This window comes from Ambystoma mexicanum, chromosome 13, assembly GCF_040938575.1.
Source record: "Ambystoma mexicanum isolate Mex_15411 chromosome 13, UKY_AmexF1_1, whole genome shotgun sequence".
Lineage (NCBI taxonomy): Eukaryota > Metazoa > Chordata > Amphibia > Caudata > Ambystomatidae > Ambystoma > Ambystoma mexicanum.
The window spans coordinates 86,729,474-86,751,323 of NC_090938.1; the positions used below are offsets into that span (position 1 = coordinate 86,729,474).

The window sequence follows — 21,850 nt, forward strand, 5'->3', positions numbered from 1 at the left end:
CTTTTTGTAAAAGTCTTTCTCATGTTTTTCTCTGCGCGCAAAACCCGGTTTGGTTCCTTTGTTCGCCGTCCTTTTGGGGGCTTCTGCACAGAAGCCCTCATTAGGCACCTGAAAGTATGGGTAGGCATAATGCGAGAGAGGGGTTTTAGGACCCCTGCCATAGGTTCCCTTGTTAACCCAAGGCGCACTCCTGTTTGATTGGCTAGGTGACTGTCCCGCCAGGACAGCCACCCTGCTGTGTGATTGACAGCCAGGCTGTGTGAATGGGGGAAAACTGCATAAAAAGCAGGTCTCTGGGGCTGGAAAGGCAGAGTCGCAACTGAAACGAGAGAACTGAAGAGGAGCTGACAGAAGAGGACCCCTACCACGACTGAACCGTCCTGTGAAGCCCTGCTGCAGGTCCGAATTGGCAGACTCCAACGACAGAGAAGAGCTACCAGGATTCTTCTTCCCCTGAGCTGGTGGGACCAACCAGTTCACCCAAACTGCAAGCCAGGTCTACCTCCTATGGTCGAATTTGCTGTACAGAGCTACAGTGAACCGGATGGCCAGGAAGGTCAGACCCTGCTTGGGTTTTAAGGAGCGCACCTTTTATTCGTTGCTCTGCTCTGCTGCTAGTTTCTTCCCTGGGCAGTGCAGGACCCTCTAGTCTTCCTACTTCATGTGAGTCTGACAGTCGCTTCAGGAACCGTGAGCCTGCAGGACCTGCCCGGAACGTCTGCCTCAGCTACAGGTGCTTCTCCATTTTAAGGTACTGTTCAAATCCGGTTGTTCACTTATTCCAGCCATGGTAAAAGTGTGTGAAACCTTTTGCCAATCCGAGGGCTTGTCCTTCTCTATTCGTTAAACTAACTTTTCTGCTGACCAACTTCGTTCTGAACTCTTGGCAAAGACTTAACCGCAAACTACCCTGAACTGTGTGATCTTGAGCAAAAGACTTTTGTCCTTTTGACTTTGGCCCTAAGCCCTTTTGATTTGATTCCCTCACTGTAGTTCCTTTTTCTAAATTGCCCTGCTTACTTACTTGTTGGTGCTGCTCAATTGTTGTCTAACTTTGTCTTGGAGGGGGTAGACATGCTGCTGCTGAATGTTCTTACTGTGGGCATGGTTTGTTAGATGTATTTTAAATGGTGCCTCATCTCCCGCTGGTATGAGTGTAGGGTGGTTATTTACTTCAACCCCAGTATTAAGGTACCTGTCTTCCTGGTTGGCACTTACTTTATTGGGGCTTGTATCAGGGATGGATAAACCAGTTTCCACTGGTGGGTCTGAGTCCCTCATTTCACCCGCCTGGTCAATCAATGACCCCTCCTTAGACATGCTCCTTCCAACTTGATCAATCAAAGATAATATTAAATTCTTGAGAATCAACATTTTTTATTGATTTATTTATTTATAATGTGTGACAGCCCACAGGCATCAGGACGCACAAGGACACAAAGACAATAAAGAAGACGGGGCAAGTAGGTGGTGCAGGGGCTCAGGAGGGTCGTCGATTATCTAAAGTGTGTTGCCTTTAAGTTTTTCCTGAAACATAGGAGGTTGTCTTCCTGTCTCAGGTTCCCTGGAAGGGAGTTCTACAACTGAGAGGCACAGACTGGGAAAGATCTGCCCATGCCCCTTGTATGTTTGAAAGCAGGGTGGGAGGCCAGGGCCAAATCAGCTGAGCGCAAGCATCTACATGGGGAGTAGCGAGTTATCGCTGTTTTCAGGTAGAAAAGGGTATTGCCATACAGGCAGAGATGGACAATAGTGCACGTTTAAAAATTTCGGCCAACACAGTGCTGCATTTGCAACTATTAGATGCTACGCCTCCCACTTCAGCCTGATTTGGTGTACAGTTTTCCGCCTGCACACACAAGTATGAATAGGCAAGCCATCAATAGCCCGTTAGTGGATCCCTGTAGGCAGATAGTAAACCCTATAGAACAGGGGCTGTCAACAAAAATGGGCATCTTGGATTCCGTTACATTCTCCCACCGCAGGGTGCACAATTATTGATGGAAGACAAATTACAATTGTTCTCCGGCTGTCGAAGACTCGTTGGGGAGGAACCATGGGGGACAGCAGGAGATGCCAGGGTCACGGGTTTAATACTGGTGGTGAAAATAAGAATCCCAGAGTCCTGGATTATATCTCCCCCTGCAGCCATCTTTCGGGGAGCATCCACGATCATTGGCTGCAGCACAATTCCCATGCCTTCATTAAATGAGCATGGGCACATGTTTTTTTCAGATTTGTTAAGGGCGGCAGTACCGTGAGCAATAGTACTCCCTCCCCAGGGTTCCATGCTTCCTGCGGCTCCCAACGATTCTAGGAAATTATTGATTTCACTGATGAGTGGAAAATCTTCTCCCTACGGCCATATGGGTTTCGCTGGTTTAACCTCTGAGTCACATACAGATAGCAATGTGTCTTCTGCAGGGACTTTCCTTTTTACCGGCAGTATTTCCTGTTGTGGGATAAGGACAGAATGTGCTGCAGAATTCACTGCCATGGCACAAATATTGTGAGACGTAAGGGATGGCACAGCATGGCAAATTAATTCACTGGGGACTCTATTTGTAGTCAGCTTTGCGATGGACAGGTCTGTTTTTTAATATAGGGTATAAGCGCTGATCCTTCTTGAGTCAGCTGAAGCAGTAATCAGTGATCACAAATTCAATGGGGTTTAATGGTTTACAGGGGTTGATGGCTTTGCTCAGAAGGCTCTCACTGGTTCCTTGTCACCCAATCTCTATGGCCTGCACTGGGTATCCCTTCCAGTGCTCGGTGTTCGGTGCCAGCATCTGCTCCTTGTGCGGAGCTGCCCCAGTCAGCGGACGGTGAATGAAAGTCAGGTGGAACCTCGGTTGTCGCGTTGGGCCGCAGAATGCGAACACCCTGCAGGTGCTTACACCTGCGCCCTTATCCCAAGCAGGATTCGCTGATTTATGGGTTCAGTGTTCAGGTGGTGGTGGGGCTCCTCCGCACAGCAGTGCAGTATCAGGAAATAACGATGAAAGCAGGTTGATGGCTACCCTGTAGGTGCTAACACCTGTGTTTTTATCCCCCCACAGGCTTTGCCCTCGCGGAGGAGTTCAGCTGATGTATGTGTTCCGTGTTCAGGTGGGGGTGGGGCTCCTGAGCACCTCAATGCAGCAGCAGGAAATAACGAGGAAAGCAGGGTGAAGGCTCCACTGCAGGCGCTAACACCTGCGCCCTTATCCGCCGCAGGTTTTGCCCTCAAGGGGGAGATCAGCTGATTAATGTGTTCATCATCCAGGTGGGGCTCCTGGGCACAGCAGTGCAGTAGCTGGAAATACCAATGACAGCAGGGTGACGGCTCCCCTGCAGGTGCTAACACCCATGCCCTTATTGCCCGTTGGGGAGGTCAGCTGATTTATGTGTTCGGCGGGTGAGACTTCTAAGCAGTATAATTCAAACAAAGTAGTGTATCTGAGACGGAGTTTCAAAGTTACATGGTAATATTTATTTTGCACATATACACTCGAGCAGACTTCAAGTTCTTGCACGACCAGTATTTCATGGAGAGTGGAGACGTTAAGTGTCTGAATAGTCCATGGCTTCTACTTTTATACAGAAAATGAAGCCTGCATTAGCATAGGTCATTTGTTAATCGTTTACAAGAGATAACAACACAAATATGTTCAGACTATTGTTAGGGATTTTGTCAGAGGGCTACACCTAATTTGGTGGTATTTTAGTATAGTGGTAAAATGGTGGTTATGTTATGTTATGTTATCTGCACTTGTAAAGTGCACAGTCGCTCAAAAGCATCATGACACTGGTGGTAGAGCATGGTTATGTTGACAAGGCTCCCTTTTATACCTATATTCTATTCATGGTCAACTCTAAACACAGAACGATGTGCCTCGCACACTCGGAAACTCGACAGTGCTAACTTTTATCCCAGTCACTTATCTATAAGACTGGACTACTGTATTGGACAGATTTATTCATAAGACACTTTTCATTATGAATAATTCACCAGTCATACATGCAACCATCCGTTTTAAAACTTTCTGGCTAGGACCCCAAACTTTATCTCTTGTTTTGCCATCCGATGTAAAATGTGTTACTTTTTTTTTTGTTTTTACGCACAGGGGCTCTTCCCTGTGATTTCACACCCTCTTTGTCATTGAATACACTTAGACACAGAAAAACACAAGCCCACTGATTCAATTTTAAAAATGCCTTTTCTTTAAATTAACTATTGTTTGAAAGCAGGTTATGTGATATAAACATTATTACAAAATAGCACCTCTACATTAGACCAGCTTGTTTTCATAACAAAACAATTGCATTTTTATATATTACCCAGACCTTGGGTCCCAAGGCAATTGGCAGCATATAGAGTCTAAGAGAAGAAACAAAAACGAGAGCACAACAGCATGCCAACTTTTTTTCTCCATCTACACTTCTGCAAATGCTGAAAAAAACACTGTTCATAAAGTGACCACTTAGTCCTGACTGACTGACTGACTGTAAAGATAAACTCAGTTATCCATACATGCTCCTCAATTTTACCAATACTCACTTCCAGTATGTGAGACTTCTGCACTGTTATTGGGGGAAAACCCTCTCTGAAGTGGATTTTACCAATACTCACTTCCAGTATGCGAGACTTCTGCACTGTTATTGGGGGAAACCCCTCTCTGAAGTGGATTATCAGCACACGGAAGTATCGCAAATTCCGCAGACCTCCACCACCCACAAATGACAACACAAGGCCCCAGCTTTATGGAAAATCTTGCACTGCATGATTCTGCTTTCTCTGTCTGCTGCCCTCCCGTCCTTCTCTGAACCACATCTGACCACAACTCTTTTGTCTCCTGAATTTATATGTTAATCCTGCCACTCTCACTAAAACTTATGTTTGAGGCCTTAAACACAAAATACACTTGCCCTCCAGACCACCAATGGTCCCCCCATTTGCACAATCTTAAAAATATACCTTTTGTCCTTTTAACAAAGTGGAAAGACTGAACACTATCAGGCTGATTCATGGAATTATTTGCGCCGAAAAACATGGATTTGTGCGCCATTTTGCCCACAAAACCCTGTTTAACAAATGGGGATTTGCGGGCAGAATGGCGCACAAATCCCCATTTTTCAGCGCAAATAATTCCATAAATCAGCCCCTTAGACTCAATGTGTAACTAACCTCTACTTGGTGCAGTCAGTGTTTACAAAACATTTAAAGAATAGAATAGAGCTATATTGGAACAGCGTATCTTACTTCGCAGAATAGATGGACCGATCCTTAATATTATTTAATCTAGGTTTATCGGTGATGGCCAGGTGACTGATACATGCCCTCTCCACAGACCCAGCCTTTTCTTGTAATGACTGATAGAGGAAGCCATGAACACATCGCTATTTTGTTTCTACTCAATGACTGATAAATGCAACTCCATTTTGTATGTTACTGAAAGAACAGGATTTTTTCCACGAAAAATGAATTATCTTAGGGCTAAGAAACATGCATTTTATTAATTTATTCTAACAAACCCTCCTTTTAGTCTAAGCTAAATTTTTTTCGCCCAAATCGGTTAGATTTCTAATATCTATGTCTTAAATTCTTGATCTGTATTTCTTCCATCATCCTAGTATTAATTCTATAACTAGTTTGGGGAGGAGCTTAATTATTTCTACTGCCCTAACACAAAAGAACACCATACAGGACTACACTGAAGACAACAACAACAACCTAATATTAACCCAAAGACCACTAATGTCCATCCCCAATCCTTAAGCAGATTCCAAAATCATTGCAACCAGCAGTTCTCCTGTCCCACCTCATAATGCACTGCTTCTCCCAACATGTGTGATCGATCAATAGCATCAAAGATATCTCTAGAGCTATCCAGTATGTAAATACAGCAAGAAGAGCCCACTACTTTGCAAACCACTCCTTTCCCAGTCGTGAGAATGTCCAACATCATACTTTTTTGAAGTGCCACCAATCTAATAGCATTCCGTTCAGTTGTTAAATTCCCTAATATATGTGCTGTCTCATTCAACATACTTTCCACCAGTCTACTGAGTCTACAAATGTTTCTAAAGTTAAGAGAAACCCCTAACAACAATGTTATTCCATTCCCAAAATATGCTGCCACATGGGCATCGGTATCAGTCCACTTCTCTTTGCCTCTGTGCAATTTTACACACTGGTACATATTATCTGTGGAGGCCACATAAACTCCAGGAAATATATTAGCAAGATAACATACACCTGCCCAACCCTTTTCCAACCACTTATATACTTTCCCGTCCACACAGACATAATACGAATTCCCTTAAGGCAGGATGGAATTAGTATAATTTGTATAATCAACAATAGTATCAAAGGATTGCATATAAAGGTTCTCCTATCCTATGAGTTACTTGGAATAAAGCATATGTAACATTCATATAAGAAGTATATGATTCTCATGGGAGTTTAGACACTATATTAAGACTTGAACGATCACTATTAAGGGTGTTTTTACCATATTTCAGGGTTTTTAATAGTAGTGTTAAGCATTATCCTTCCAGGAGGAGCTCGGGTTCTATCCCAATCATTTATCAACCTACACAATATTAATCTATTAACTGGGACTGCATACTAGTGTATCCTTACGCCATCTCCACTCTGCAGAGCATGTGAACAAAGCCAATAATGTGTTCTATTCTTGGCTTTTATAACTTTATCCAAAACCTGTATGTATGAATTATTATGGTATCCATATCTTTGAAGCTCATCCAAGGGGTGATGAGTACAGGTTAAGACATGAGGGGTAAAGGGAATCTCGGTATTAGCTTTACTGTCATTGGGAAGAAGTGTCTTTAAAAGATGCACAGTGTCATGTTCAAGGAACCAGAAAAAGACAGAAAGTCCTACTACTAGAATCATACAAAATCTAAATATTACTATTCGATCTTCCTTTGTCCATACTTTTTGTGAGCAAGAAGGTAAAATCATATCCTTGTTTTTCATTCGAGTCTGATCACCGAATGAATGCAACTCTATAATGCAGATTCTTCGTCAGTCCTTTGATAACCTGCTAACTTCTGGTGTTCACAGGGATCAGGACACGCCAATTTCACGTTGGTGCAAGGCTACCCCAATATCAAACCCACACTTGTAGGTTACCAGTGGGCACAGTGTGACCTCAATTCCAGATCTGCACTTTATAGGTTTCCAGTGGGCACTCCTATTCCTTCCTGGGTACTAAATTGTATCTAGTTGCTCCCAGAATAGTACGATCTTCAAGCAAGATGTGTGTCTGTATTGAAGACTCTATCTCAGAGTTTGTCAAACTCACAGGTGTGCAAGAATCCTTTATTTCAGATGAAAGAGGATGATATTCATCAGAGGGTGAGGGCAAAGGAACCAATTTGACGTGAGCTGCCTGGATCTAATGCCATTTCCCCTCTACTTGAACTGCAGTTTGGGTGGCCAGTAACACCTGGTATGGTCCTAACCAACGTGGTTCCAGTGCAGTGCTCCGCTGAAAGTTCTTGACCATCACAGGTTTCTAGGCTTGACCAGATATCCTTCTTGCAAATCTTTGTCCGGTAAGCTATCCTTCACCTGCTGCTGGATAAAATGCAATTGTTCAGTCAATTATTTACAATAATCAACAAGCAGTGGGTGCTCAATGTCTTTGAATGATTGTGGTCTTGGAGCACCCCAAATATTAGCTGGTCTGCCCATAACAATTTTATAAAGGGATAGCCCTGATTTGGACACATATTTTAGCAATCTTGTTCTTCAAAATTCCATTGTGGTGTTTAATTAACTTTGCACTTTGAGGATGGTTAGCTGTGCGAAATTTCTTTTTGATCTGCAATCCATTGCACACATTTCGTATTACTTCTGCAATAAAGTGGAGGCCATTATCAGACCAAATTACCCTGGGTAATCCAAATCTGCGAAAATATTCTTTCAATGTAACTTTTGCATTGGAGATGACAGTATTATCTTTCAAAGGAAAAGCCTCAACCCATTTGCTAAAAGCGCAGATAACTACTAACACATATTTCAAAATATTACATCTTTCTAATTCGATAAAGTCAAAATGCAACATTTCAAATGGAAAGGTAGGAGGGTCATATTTTCCTGCGGAGATCGTAGTCGCTTGAGCTACATTCTGGCTTAGACATATTATACAATTCCTACCCACATTCTCAGCTGTTGCGGTTATCAATGAATTGCACCAAACATTTTCTAACTGTTTACAAATAGCTTTAGCATGTGTGCATGTGGGTCTGTGGGTCATACACACAACCATGGGTACATAAGCATTATGTAGCACCACTGTTTTTAAGACCCTGCGACCAAACACCCCTCTTCATCCTGCATAGCAAAGTTGTCTTCCCACCCCCTGATTTCCTCTTCAGTGACCATTGCTTGTATCTCTTTAATGCATACATAGGTTTCCTCCATACATTCTACGTCCTGAGCCCTTATAATATTATCAGCATTATACAGCCCCGAAGTACAATCTAACGCTGTTTGCTTAGCTATAGAGTCAACAAAATCATTTCCTTTTTGAATTTCAGTCACTATTTTCAGATAGGCAGCACATTTCACCATTGCTAGTTTCTTTGGTAGCATTACAGCATTAGAGATGACAACAGTTGTAATATTAAGGAACCATGCAGTATCTTAGTTTCATGCAAAAATCCCCTTTCTGCCCATAGTTTTCTGAAAATATGTGCTACTCCGAAAGTGTACTGACTGTCAGTAATAATATTTACAGAAAGATTTTCCGATAATTCACAAGCATGAGTCAAAGCTATAATTTCCGCTGTTTGTTCTGAATTAAAGGGTATTTGGTAAGTTTCTCCTATAGTTTTCAAAGTAGCAACTGCGTAGGCTGCAGTTGTCGTTCTATCAGGCATTTTAAAACATGCTCTGTCAGAAAATAATTGTCCTTCCGCTTGTGGAAAGGGGGTATCTGTCACAACCCATGACCCAAAACCCCACATGCCAGGTAGGGTTAAGACTCAGGGTTCACTTAGGGCCCCAAGGGCCTTGCGCTATCCTCATGGACTCTCCTGGAGTCAATCCTGGCGCCTTTGATGCCAGGCTCATGTTGAGATTGGAACACAGTCTTGAAGGGACTACTTTTTCATTGGAGGCCTGCAGCCAACATGGAAGCACCCACACAGCCTAGTTCCTAGAACCAAACTGTGCGGTGCAGTGTTTTGGGTGTGGTAGCCCGGACTACTTTACCTGGACTACTTTATTAGAGGGCTATATAAACCACACCCAAGTTACAGAACGTGCTTCGTGTTATTCTGCAGCCAGCAGCGTGACGCTCATCGTGTCCAGAGACCAGAATCTGGCGATCCTTGAACAGCGGACCTGCAGAGGAGACAAAAGCACATCATTAGCAGTCTCTGCTTACCTGCAACTTTCCATCTGTCGATTATCCTTCTTCCTGCTGCTCGCGGTCTTCCATCCAGGCGGCAGCATCATCGGGACATCACGCATGCACCAGAACAAAGCACCTGGAGGGAAAGAGAAAGAAGGACAACATTAAAACAGGTTACACACAGCATTTATGGCAGTAATCACGAGAACCTCACTTGGCTCGGCATCTCTTGGCTGGCTCAGCTCCGGAAATCTTCACACGCCCAGAAAGACCATTGCGACCTGAAAAGGAATAAAGAATACAGGTTAGCAAAAGAAGACATTACCACGCCGCACTTCGCGCTTAACCTACCATCCATCATACGCTCTGCGTCCATCATCCAGGTAGGAGCCCGATCCAAGCTGCGCATCCACCGAACCTCTGTGTACCTAAGGAGGAATAAATAAGAAAAAGACATTAATAGCAAGAAAGGAAAGCAAGGACATTTTAAGATTGCTTAACCAGACCTAACTCCTTAATGATACTTGAATGGGTTAGCACCAGTGTAGTTAACTCGGTCACTCAACCCCACAGAAAACTACGCGCCCCTGCACAGAAGGCAGGACGGAGGGCACGCCAGACATAACAACAAGGTGAGGAGTGGGTCATCAAATTGAATCCAAGGAGCTGGGGGAAGAAAACGAAATCTGTTCTTAAGTCCAGTCCTCCTGTGTTTTCAGGCCCGATCTCCATAGAAGGTACCATCCGGAATCGGGAAGGGTCCAGGGTAAATCCGGCAACCAGGGAATAAGGGCGTCCCCGTGGATACCAGGTGACTGTAATAGTATCTCACAAATCGTTTCAGCCCTTGGTGTCTTCCTCAGTCGTGAAGTTGCAAAAATGGTCGGCTGTCTCAGTATTCCCAATACCCTTATTTGGTATGCGTAAGAGTTCAGCTGGGTTGAGTGTGTTACAGCACTTCATTTTGATATATGTGATGCAAACAATATCAATTCATATCTGGTAAGTCGGCCGTAGTCATATTTTGGGTCTGAGTCCTATTTAAAAGGACATCGACCGAGTGAGGTACTATCACGGTTAAAGTGTAACCTAAAACCAGACCTTCACAATGATTTACAGACAAAGGTGCAGCTGCTACTGTGCCCAAACCTTAAGGGAAAGCACATGCAACAGGGTCTAACATGGAGGAAAAATAGCTGCACAGTCTATTCCTTTCTCCATATTCCTGTGTCAAAACAGCCAAAGCACATGCATCAATTTTATGCACAAAAAATAAATTCTTTGTTATAATCCAAAGTCCCTAAACAGGAACAGCACAAAGCGCTGTGCGCAACAAAACAAATGCGTTCCCTTTTGTACTTGCTGTATTAACACTCTTGTCTTGAGATACACTCTCTTCTTTTCTGCTTTCGGCTTTTCCACATTTACTCTATTCTCATAATATTGAGCTATATGCAAAATGTCTGACGAGGTCTTAGTCTGCCAAGCACTCTCTTATTGCATTATAAGAACGCTAATTTCAGGTAACAATTGTCAGACAAATTTATCTACAAACAATTGTTTCCCTGCTGGCGTAGTCAATTCTTGTCCTTAGAAATCAATAAATACGTGTTCAAATCTATAAAAATATTCGTTTACGGAGACCACCAGGGGGCGCAGACGCGATGGTCGCTTGAGCCATCGTCTCCCTCTTAAGGCCCGCTAAAGTCATCTTTTCGAGCAGTGCAGGGGCAACCAAAGTCATGAAAAACCAGCTGATGGAGTAGATAAAGCGTCTCGGCACCTACCCAGCCATAGCCCAGGAGACGAAACTGCGTGGAGAGGCAGAAATCAGCTCTCGATCGAGAACCCCTGGGATCCCCCGAGCAGCACAGAAGGCCCGTATCCAGAGAGGCGAGGAGGAGGGGAAAAAATGGCCGCCGCCATCTGAAATACGCGCCGCGCGCGTAAGAGAGGAAACTTCGCAAAGACTTCTACCAGCCCGCCAGCAGCGCCCTGCACCCAGCGGACAGGGGGTGTCCCTGCCCTTCAAAGAGGTGTGGCAGCGGCGAGGACAGTCGCAGCGGACCGCGGCGCCCGGCTGGCCGGGAGACGTTGGGCGGCCGGCCAGGAAGGCAGCTACCGGAGCGGGCGGCCCGGTGGGGGTAAGCAGTGCGCACACCCCCCCCCCCTCCTCCGAACCGCAAGCGGGGGCTCTCTCCCTCCGCCCACGCCTCACCTCGACACTTGGGAGCTTGCTCTGGCCGCGCCGCACCTCCGCCCGACAGCACCTCCGCCCGGCAGTCCCTCGCGGGCCCCGGCGCCGGTTGTCATCTCTACCCTTCTCCTGGCGAGCCCACGGAATGAGGCCCGTGCTTCTTTACCAACGAGGGTGTAGCGCGCCCATTCCCGTGATCTAAAACACACAGTAACCACGGTGTCCACCCAAACAGTTTCGACCAGCCGCTCCCACACCACGGATCCCTACGAGCACTTAACCCAGTGGAAGCTCACCACCACTAGCGGAGCCTCGCAGCCAACCTAAGGACCATCATAGGCCCTCCACGAGCCTCACAGGGTGCAAAGACAGCCAGGGCACCTGATTTACCCGAGTGGTGCTCAGGGGGGTAGAGGCGGTACAGAGACCGCACCAAAGTTACTTAGGGCAAATACATTGGCAATGAGCCACGAAGTCCGGGGCAGCCCACCACGGAACTGAGAGAGACCCCAGCGGAAAAAACCAACCACAGAAACACGGTCGAGGGAAAGAGCACATCCTAGCACAGCAGTCCATGCTCACGGCAGCAATAGTCTGAAGCCTCCGTAGGTAACAAAACTGGATCCACAAACCTTAGCAACCCTGAGAAAGTTTAGACGTATTAACGCAACCATGGAAGCGGAAGAAGCCCAAAGCACTTCAGATATTCCCGGGAATGACGGCGATGGCGCAACAAAGTCAGATATCCGCCTGCTGCTAGGGGAGATCAGATCAATGAGAAACAACCTAACTGAAATAGTATCAGACCTACAAACGAAAGTGGCCAAAGTTGAGGACCGCCTGGAAGCGGTTGAAAACAACCAACAATCAGGAGACATCGCTACCATGCAATACGAGGCTAGGCTCCTAGACCTCGAGCAGAAGGAGAGGGACATGGAATCAAAAGTGGACGATCTTGAAAATCGGGAGCGACGCTCCAACATACGCATTATCGGTCTGGAAGAAGAGCGAGGAGAGACACAGTCAGGCCAGGAGAGTATGGTGAAATCCCTAATCTTATCTCTCTACGAAGAAACCGACCCCCCGAACCTCGAGTTCGACAGAGTGCACAGGGCAGGGGGCTCAGCGAGAGGCCCTCGATCGATCCTAATCAAATGCCATTACTACACACAAAGGCAGGACATTCTACAAAAAGCAAGAATAAAGGACACAATCGAATTCCGCGGCTCTACAGTCAAGATATATCAGGATCTCTCAGCGATGACCCTCACAAAAAGGAGAGGGTGTCGTCCCCTCACGATCTGGCTCCAAGAGAAAGGCGTGAAGCACCGATGGGGCCACCCATTTTCCCTCACATTCGAGTACAACAGCGAAGAATATAGGCTCACCTCGGTGGAAGAAGCGGAACGAGCTCGCCGCCACCTGCAAGGCCCAGCAAGGGACTCAGACGTAGAGGGCCGAAGAGAACCAAAGGGCCCGCGCCGAGATCCAGCTGAAAAGCCCTCGAGAAGAGGCCGTGCGCAACAGAAATGGAAATTTAAACGTTTGAACACTCCTTGAACTGCCGACACTGCATCTCGTGTCTGCACACTGTTTTGGTGCTCTAACTCTGGCCGATACAGTCGCCATGGGGCTCCATGGAAGTTTTTTCTCTTAACAGTCTGTTTGCCTAGATTGGGTTAGGGGCTTGGAGACACACTAGGTCTTTGCTCACTATTAAGGTCTCCTGTGCACTTTGTCCCTGCACAATGAACGAATTCACAACTAGGGCTTTAAGAGGGGTTCTCCTAAAGTGGCCCTCTTTATACGAGGGCGTCTCCCTTTTTCTTTTTCTTTACTCTTTTTCCCTTTCTTTGTGGGGTGGATGCCCCTTATAGCATTCCACACGAGGGAAGGGGCGGAGGGGACGGGGGGGATTCAATTATCCACTCAACACAGCAAGTTCGTAGCGCACAAAAAACCATCTCAAACTCACCACAATACAAGGCAGTTTTCTACTAGCTCTAATATGATACAAAAGGGTCAAGCAAGCCACAATACGAAAAACACTATCCTAACCCTAGAATATGGCTAACTCACAGGGCATAGTCTTTGGCTCCCTCAATGTCAAGGGCTTAAATTCTCCGCAAAAGAGATCAATGCTAGCGAGACAGTTCGCACAATCCAAACTAGATGTCCTCTTCATACAGGAAACAAAATACACCAAGGGGGGAGAAAGAAAGATCTATGGGAGAGGCATAGGGGAAGCAATCTGGGCATCCGGCCCGGAGAAGAAGGGGGGTGTGGGCATTCTGCTGCGTAGGTCCCTGGGAATGCAGGTTCTTCATATACACAGGGACACGCACGGGAGATACGTCGCGCTCAAGGGAACACTGAGAACACGTACCATCACACTGTGCGCAGTCTATGCCCCCAACCAGGGGCAATCGAGCTTCACGGACCCCCTGTTCGACTTTATTGAAGAATGGAGGGAGGGCTCACTAATTTGTGGGGGAGACTTCAAAGTAGTTATAGATCGTGAATGCGATTGACACTCAGCTCGACTAAATTCCTTACCCCCAAGCACACTTCAGGGCGACAGATTCTCAAGTCAGCTCAGGGAACATCATTTAATAGATACCTGGCGTGCAACTCATCCAGGGGAAAAGGCCTTTACTTTTTATTCTCCACCACACCACTGTTTCTCCAGGATTGATTACCTACTACTGGGGGCGGAAAACGAGGGCGACATCCTAAGTACATCCATCCAAATAGTAGCCTGGTCAGACCATGACCTGTGCACCCTAGAATTGGACCTAGGCCCACTCCCCGCCCTGGACCGCCGGTGGCGATGTAACGACCTGTTATGCAGAGACCCAATTTTCAAGGAGTTCCTTTCTGAGGCCATCACAGAATACTTTGACATCAACGACACTGAAGGTATGTCACTGAACACAGTGTGGGAGGCAGGCAAAGCTACATTAAGGGGCATCCTTATATCAGAGGGAGCCGCCAAAAAAAGACTCCGGCTGCTCAAGGAGAAAGAACTTAAGGAAGAGATCACTAGACTGGAACGCTCCCTTCGGGAGCTCCCCACTAGCGATAATGAAACGGAAATGAGAATTAGGAAAATGAGAGAAGAACTAAAAGATATATGGAATGGCAAAGCCCTCACACAGATTAAGTACCTCAAACAGAAGTTCTTTGAAAAGGGAGATAAAGCGCACACCATGCTAGCGAACAGACTCCGTAAACAGAGGGCGGATAGAGCAGTCCACAAAGTAAAAAACGAACAAGGTATCCCACTCACAAATCCCCAAGACATAGTGTCTCGCTTCTCCAATTTTTATGCAGACCTATACGCTGCTGAGACTGATGGTACCTCCCCCGACATCAAAGAATACCTAACCAGTATGTCACGCCCGCCCATCACTGAAGAACACCTAGAAATGCTAAACGCCCCAATCTCGGTAACAGAGGTGCAGGGAGCAATTTCAGCCCTTAAGGCAGGCTCAGCCCCGGGACAGGATGGTTTCACGCCGGCCTTTTACAAAAGGAACTCTGGCACACTTGCGCCATTCCTCGCCAAACTATTTACATCCATCTTAGAATCGGGACGAGCTCCCGACTCCTTTACTGAATCCATCATCATTGTAATCCCCAAAGAAGGTAAAGACCCCACAGAGTGTGCATCATACCGGCCAATCTCCCTCATAAATGTAGACGCAAAAATTTACTCCAGCATATTGGCCGGCCGCCTCGCTCAGATACTCCCGCAACAAATCCACACTGACCAGGTAGGGTATGTAAGAGGCCGGCAGGGGGCAGATAATGTTAGAAAAACCCTAGACCTCATGGCAACACTTCGAGAGGCCGGTGAGGATCCCCTCTTATTATCAGTAGATGCCGAAAAGGCTTTTGATCGAGTAGAGTGGTCCTTCTTGAGAGCTGTACTAGAGTGGGTGGGGTTGGGAGCTGCGTGGACACAAGGAGCGAAAGCACTATACCACTCTGCCCGGGCCAAAGTATCAATCAATGGAATCTCATCGCGAACCTTCAACCTTACTCGAGGTACGAGACAAGGCTGCCCACTCTCCCCTCTCATTTATGCACTGGTCATTGAACCCTTCGCCCAAGCCATTAGGTCCAACCCGAGCATCAGAGGAATCCCGCGAGGTGGCAGGGAATACAAACTGGCAATGTTCGCCGACGACATCCTTTTGTACCTGACCGAACCCTCTATTTCTATCCCCGCTTTCTTCCAAGAGTTGTCGCGATACGGACCCCTTTCAGGCTTTCGGGTCAACCTACAAAAAACTATAGCTGTCCCCTTAAAAGACAACACCGACCTAGCGCTGCGCTTAGAGGCAGATTGGAATTTCAAAGTCCAAATCGACTTAGTCCGCTACCTAGGGGTTAATATAACAGTCTCCCTGTCCGACCTTTTCGAAGCCAACTACACACCACTGTGGGTAGCCATTCAAAATGACATCTCCAGATGGCGAACACTCTCCATGTCATGGGCGGCGCGCTTTACGGCCGTAAAAATGAATGTTCTCCCACGATTCCTATTTTTATTCCAATCCCTCCCGGTCATTGTTCCTGACTCCTTCTTGGAAGAAGTAAAGCGCACATTGTTAAGGTTTTTATGGGCGGACAAACGAGCAAGGATCCCATACTCCACACTGATCCAACCAAAGGAGGAGGGGGGCATGAGCTTTCCAGACCTGGGAGAATATTACAGAGCATCACAATTCCGCATTCTCCCGGACCATCTGTGGGAAAACCCAGAGAAACAGTGGGTGGCAATAGAGAACGATATCTTCACTCCGGTCACCTTGGGAGAGTGGTTATGGGTCCCGAGATCAGCCATGACACAAAGGATTAAGCAACACCCCATTCTGAAGGTATTATGGTCCCTCTGGCGTCCATCCCGGGCCATGCAGAATATCACAACATGGCCCTCACCTTTGAGCTGCATCTGGTCCCCACCTATTCAAAACTCACTAAGGGCAATCCAGCAATCCCAGTCATGGTACGAGGCGGGTCTAAGTAGGGCGGGACAGCTGTGGAAAAATGAAGTGTTTACAACCAGGGAAGAATTGCAGGCTGACTTGCAGGGCACGAATGTCTCCCCTTTGTCCTTCCTCCAGTTGCGAAGTGCCATGCACGACCCTAGGTGGGGCAACTCGTTAAAGCGCCCTCTGACACCATTCGAGCAAATCTTGAGTTCCCCCCAAGCATCAAGAGGCCTCATATCAAAGTTGTATAGAGCACTAATCACGAGGGGTCATTGTCCACGTCCATCTTCAGAGGTGAAATGGGAAACTGACCTATCCATAGACACCCAAGGGGAGGTATGGAAAGGAATATATAGAGCGGTATGGTCATCATCGGTCTCCATGCAATACAAAATGCACAATGTGCGATTACTGATGAGATGGCACTACACACCCCTTCGCCTATCTAAAATGTTCCCCGGGACATCTCCCTATTGCTGGAGGGGTTGCGGTGAGCAATGTGACTATTGGCACCAATGGTGGGGATGTGACAGAGTCCAGGTGTACTGGCGGGAAGTGCTGGGCTGGATTCGAGGAATAGATGGAGTCCTCAGAAACCCAACGCCCACACTAGTTTTGTTTGGAGTAGAGTCGGAGGATGATGAAACATATGAATCACTAATGTACTTACCACGCAATCTCCTATTAGCAGCCCGAGTGTGTCTAACCATAAAATGGAAATCGATGGTCCTACCCTCAAAGAGAGAATGGTTAGTAAAGGCCCACGCAATATACGAGATGGAAAGTCTAACGGCAGCGGTAAATGAATCACGCAGAAATATTGAAATGATTTGGTTGCCCTTTCTAGAATATTATACGGCATACTGGGAGCCCACAGACTAAGGACACTTGTTTACTACCTCAGCCAATCAAAGGAATTAGGGCAGTGCCCCATGCCACTTGTTGATTGCTTACCCCAAGCTCTGTATGGGCTCTTCCTTTTCTTTCAGTTGCAATTTGCAGAGCACACGCAATACTGAAATGCCTAAAGTTGTTTTTGAATTTTTATTCTGAGTTGTGTACCAAGCGAATGTGTTGAGTGGAGGGGGGGGTGGGGGGAGGCTGGGGAGGGGGAGGGAGGGGAATTAGAAACACAAGACTAGAGTTTATCATTGCTTTGCACTTCACCCCTTTCTATGTTTTTTATATAAATGTTACACGAAAATAATATAAGGGAACAATGTTGAAGCAACCATTTTTGCAATTGTCTTGTAGTAGAAAATGCAAATAAAAACATATTTAAAAAAAAAAAAATATTCGTTTACCCCTTCAGTATTATTCTTGACACATGCGGTCAGCTTATCACAATTAATCTTTTTCTCGGGTAGCACCCTTTTAGGTTGTGCACCTATCCTAGTCGGAAGGTTGAGTACAGCAGGAGCGGGCCTTTCGCCAGCTATCCTATCAGCGTCAAGCTGAAAAAGTGCATCCCATGTGCTCCCCAAAATTGCAGGGTCAGTGACATTTCTGAATGGTGTCCAAATATCTGATGGCAAAATTACAGAGAAAAAGGGTTCCAAATCCCTAATAGTAAAGACAGCAGTATTTTAAAAGGCTTCTAATTCTTTATAAAACCCCGTAGGATTTTTCCTAATATCAGGGATGGTCTGTTTTAATGCATTTAATTATTGCCTAGAAAAGGGTAGGTGAACAAATTGGGTATCATATTTAGTGGGCTACATAATTGGCTTCCCTTGATTACCAAAGACAGAACTTCCTTGAGCATCAAACGCAGCCTGCTGTGGTATATAAACAGGCAACACCTCTCGCATAGGGAGCTGACAAATAGGTCATTTTCATAATTTTCAAAGTGCTGTTAAGTGAATGAGTTGCTCTGGGATACTCATTATGGATGCATCATCTATACATTACTTTCATAACATGCATCTGCATCTGGGGAACATACTGACAAAAGGTACTAGAAAGGACTGAAAGAGGGGTCAAAGTGGTGGCCCATATAAGGGCGGTAAGTATAATTAACTGTAATTCTTCCTCTGACACACGAGATTCTTTTCATGCTGTGTTAATTACAGGCTGTTGGACATATTCAGAAATATTCGATTGAGTTTCTAAACCCAATCGAGCATTCTCTAGTCCTATCATTTCATCCAATAGCTCCCAAAGTCCTTTGACGTGGGAGAAGCCATCCTTCTCAGCATGACAAGAGAAAGCGGCTAAATCTAGATCGCGTAGTGCCCTAGGAAGTGCCAAGGGCAATTTCTGTTCCCACTGGATTCAAATCTTGTCACCCAAAACATTCTAAAATAATTAGTCGCTCTGGACCTTGGGCTTCAAGTACTTAATCAACCACATTTTGTCTGACTCTGCTCAATACTAATCGAGCAGCCTGCTCTCTCAACTTCCTTCATTGGGTAGGCATTAAAGCGGCTCGTGTATTCCTAGTAAAAGGTTCTAATGTCCTTGCCTTTTCTTTAATCACTGGGCCATATATATATATATATATATTCACTAGGAGGATTTATGCTGGCATATGATATATCATCTTCTTCTGATAGAGGGGAAGAATATTGTATTGGGAATGCAGGAGAGTCGGAGGGAGTTTAGGACCCGCAAGCGCTAATACTTATGGACTCTGTGGTTTACCATACGGAGGAGGGGGTGCAGAGGGAAGGAGATGTTGGCGAGGGTTATTAAGGATCTATTCTATTAAGGGATCCTGGGTATTAATAGGTATAATGGGATGAATTCCAATTCTTTGTAACTGACAATCTCTGTCTATCTCTCTATTATTTTGCTGATATTTCTGTTGATCATGAACCAAAGCTTTATCAGCCTGTGACATGTGTCTTCGAGCAAATTTCTGCTTGTGTTTGATCTTCTGCTTGGCTTCTTTGCGCCAATCGCGGATAACATAAAAGTCTGAGGGTCTAGCCTTATTCTTTAATCATACAGATTCTAAATGCTGAATTGTGGAAACATCAAAATAACCGTTTTCTGGCCATCGTAAACTAGGCGTAAATTTAGTCTTTGTGCCATGAACTATTAAATACAATTGCCCCTAACTTGTATTTGACATACATCTCATATGCCAGGGTACTTTCTGGGGGTGCAGGGTAACCAAATTCTAAGTTGTTCGCAGAGCGAACGCAACCAAGTCCGGACCAACATTTATGAAGTTTACTGGGACCAGGCATCAGAAAACGTACTGAATTTTCCCTGGCAAGAGAAGGTATTTGCAAAGATCTTCGGTTTAACCCCACCAACCAAGTCTTACCTGCCAAACAGCTATACTTACTAACAAAGTTCTGTCTCAGTAGGTCTGGGCGAAATATCGCAGCCTATTCGTAGTGGCCCCAGCCGGGAGAGGGCATCTATGGAGAGAAGTCTGCTGATGGAGGCTAGTGTCAGCTGCGAGTAAATATGATGGTAGTGCTCCCCAAAACCAAGCAGTCCATTGGAAGGTTCCTCTCCATCATGTCTAGTCAAAGTGCCCTCATCATCGCTGGGGCCCCATGTTTGGGTGCCATTTTGATTCTTCTAAGCACTATAATTCAAACAAAGTAGAGTATCTGAGACACAGTTTTAAAGTTACAAGGTAAGATTTATTTCGCGCATATCATACACTTGAGCGGACTTCAGGTTCTTCCACGACCAGTATTTCATGGAAAGTGGAGAAGTTATGTCCTGAATAGTACACGGCTTCTACTTTTATACCGCTAATGAAGTCTGCATCAGCATAGGACATTTGTTAATAGTTTACAAGAGATAACAACTCAAATATCTTCAGACTACAAACATAATAATGACCTAATCCCCAGAAGGCAGAACAAATTTCCACTTTACTTATGGCTTTAATGACAAACTCTTTCGGCCAGTTCGCAGGCAGTGACGTATGTTTGAGGCCTTAAATACTGAATCCACTTGCCTTCCAGTCCAACAATGGAGACCCTATTTGTACAATCTTAAAAAGATATCTTTTGTGCGTTTAACAAAGTGGAAAGGCTGAACACTATGACTCAATATGTAACTAACCTCTGCTTGGTGCAGTCAGCATTTACATAGCATTTAAAGAATAGAATAGAGCTATATTAGAACATCTTAACTTACTTCACAGAATAGATGGACCTATCCTTAATATTATTTAACCTAGGTTTATCGGTGAAGGCCAGGTGACTGATACATGCCCTATCCACTGACCCAGCCTTTTCTTGTAATGACTGCGGAGGAAGCCATGAACACATCTCTAGTTTGTTTCTACCCAATGACTGACAAATGCTACTCCATTTTGAATGTTACTGGAAGAATAGGATTTTGATCACGAAAAAGGAATTAGCTTAGGGCTAAGAAAGATGCATTTTATTAAAATATTCTCACATGGGGGTGGGACTCCTCAGCACAGCAGTGCAGTAGCGGGAAATAACGATGAAAGCAGGGTGAGGGCTCCCCTGCAGGCGTTTAACATCCGTGCCTGTAACCCCGTACCATTTTGTAGATGGGATTTCGTTTGTTAACTTATATTTGTTTAAGAGGCAGTAGGCTTTTGTGTGTACCTTTAGTATTGTGAACATATGGAAAGTTCCAGAGTTCTAGCTCTTTATTTTGTGGCTTTATATTGACAATGTCTATGGAAAAAGTCTTTGAGATAGAAAATCTAACCTAAGGAGTGCTAGAAGAAGACTTCTAAATAAATGTATAACCACAGCAATTGTTTTTGTCTGCATTATGCGGGTTTATGTAATGTTGATATTATGGGGGCTCATTTCTAATGAGTTGGGCACAACAATTATGCGTGTGTGCATTTCAGCTATTAAAGTTATGTGATGGTGGCCAAGACCCTGCTAGACGCCCATGTCTGAATGGAGTGTGGATGGGCGCATCAGAGGTAAATTATGAACTAAACAGGGAGGATTGTGTTTAAGGAGATGGAGAATTATATGAGAAGATACAGTTCGAATTTCATTTGTTAATGGTGGCTTCATTCTTATGGAAGAGGTGTTGTGCAGTAGTGTTTATATTATATGTGAGTGCCAGGCATGTGGAATGAGCTTGTGCCTTCCAAAAAGTTACAAAGGTGCCGTGTGCGGGCTGAAAATGGGTGAGTTGTCCAATTAGCAATGTTTATATCCTGGGCTCAATCTATGTACAAAAAGCAGTGCTACGTTTCACAGATGATGTAAGCACTAAATAAATACATAATACTCACCCTCTGAGAGGATCTTAAAGTATAAGATTGCCATCCCTAGTTCCTTCTAGTACAAACTAGGCCCCCCTTTTTGTGTTTTCCT

General features: G+C 45.3%; 1 protein-coding gene across 2 annotated transcripts in view; it reads left to right on the top strand.

Moving 5' to 3' along the window:
- LOC138520910 (cytochrome P450 2A5-like) overlaps positions 1-21,850 on the top strand; it is a 327,470-nt gene that overhangs the window by 82,299 nt on the left and 223,321 nt on the right. The gene's annotated exons all lie outside the window — the stretch shown is intronic.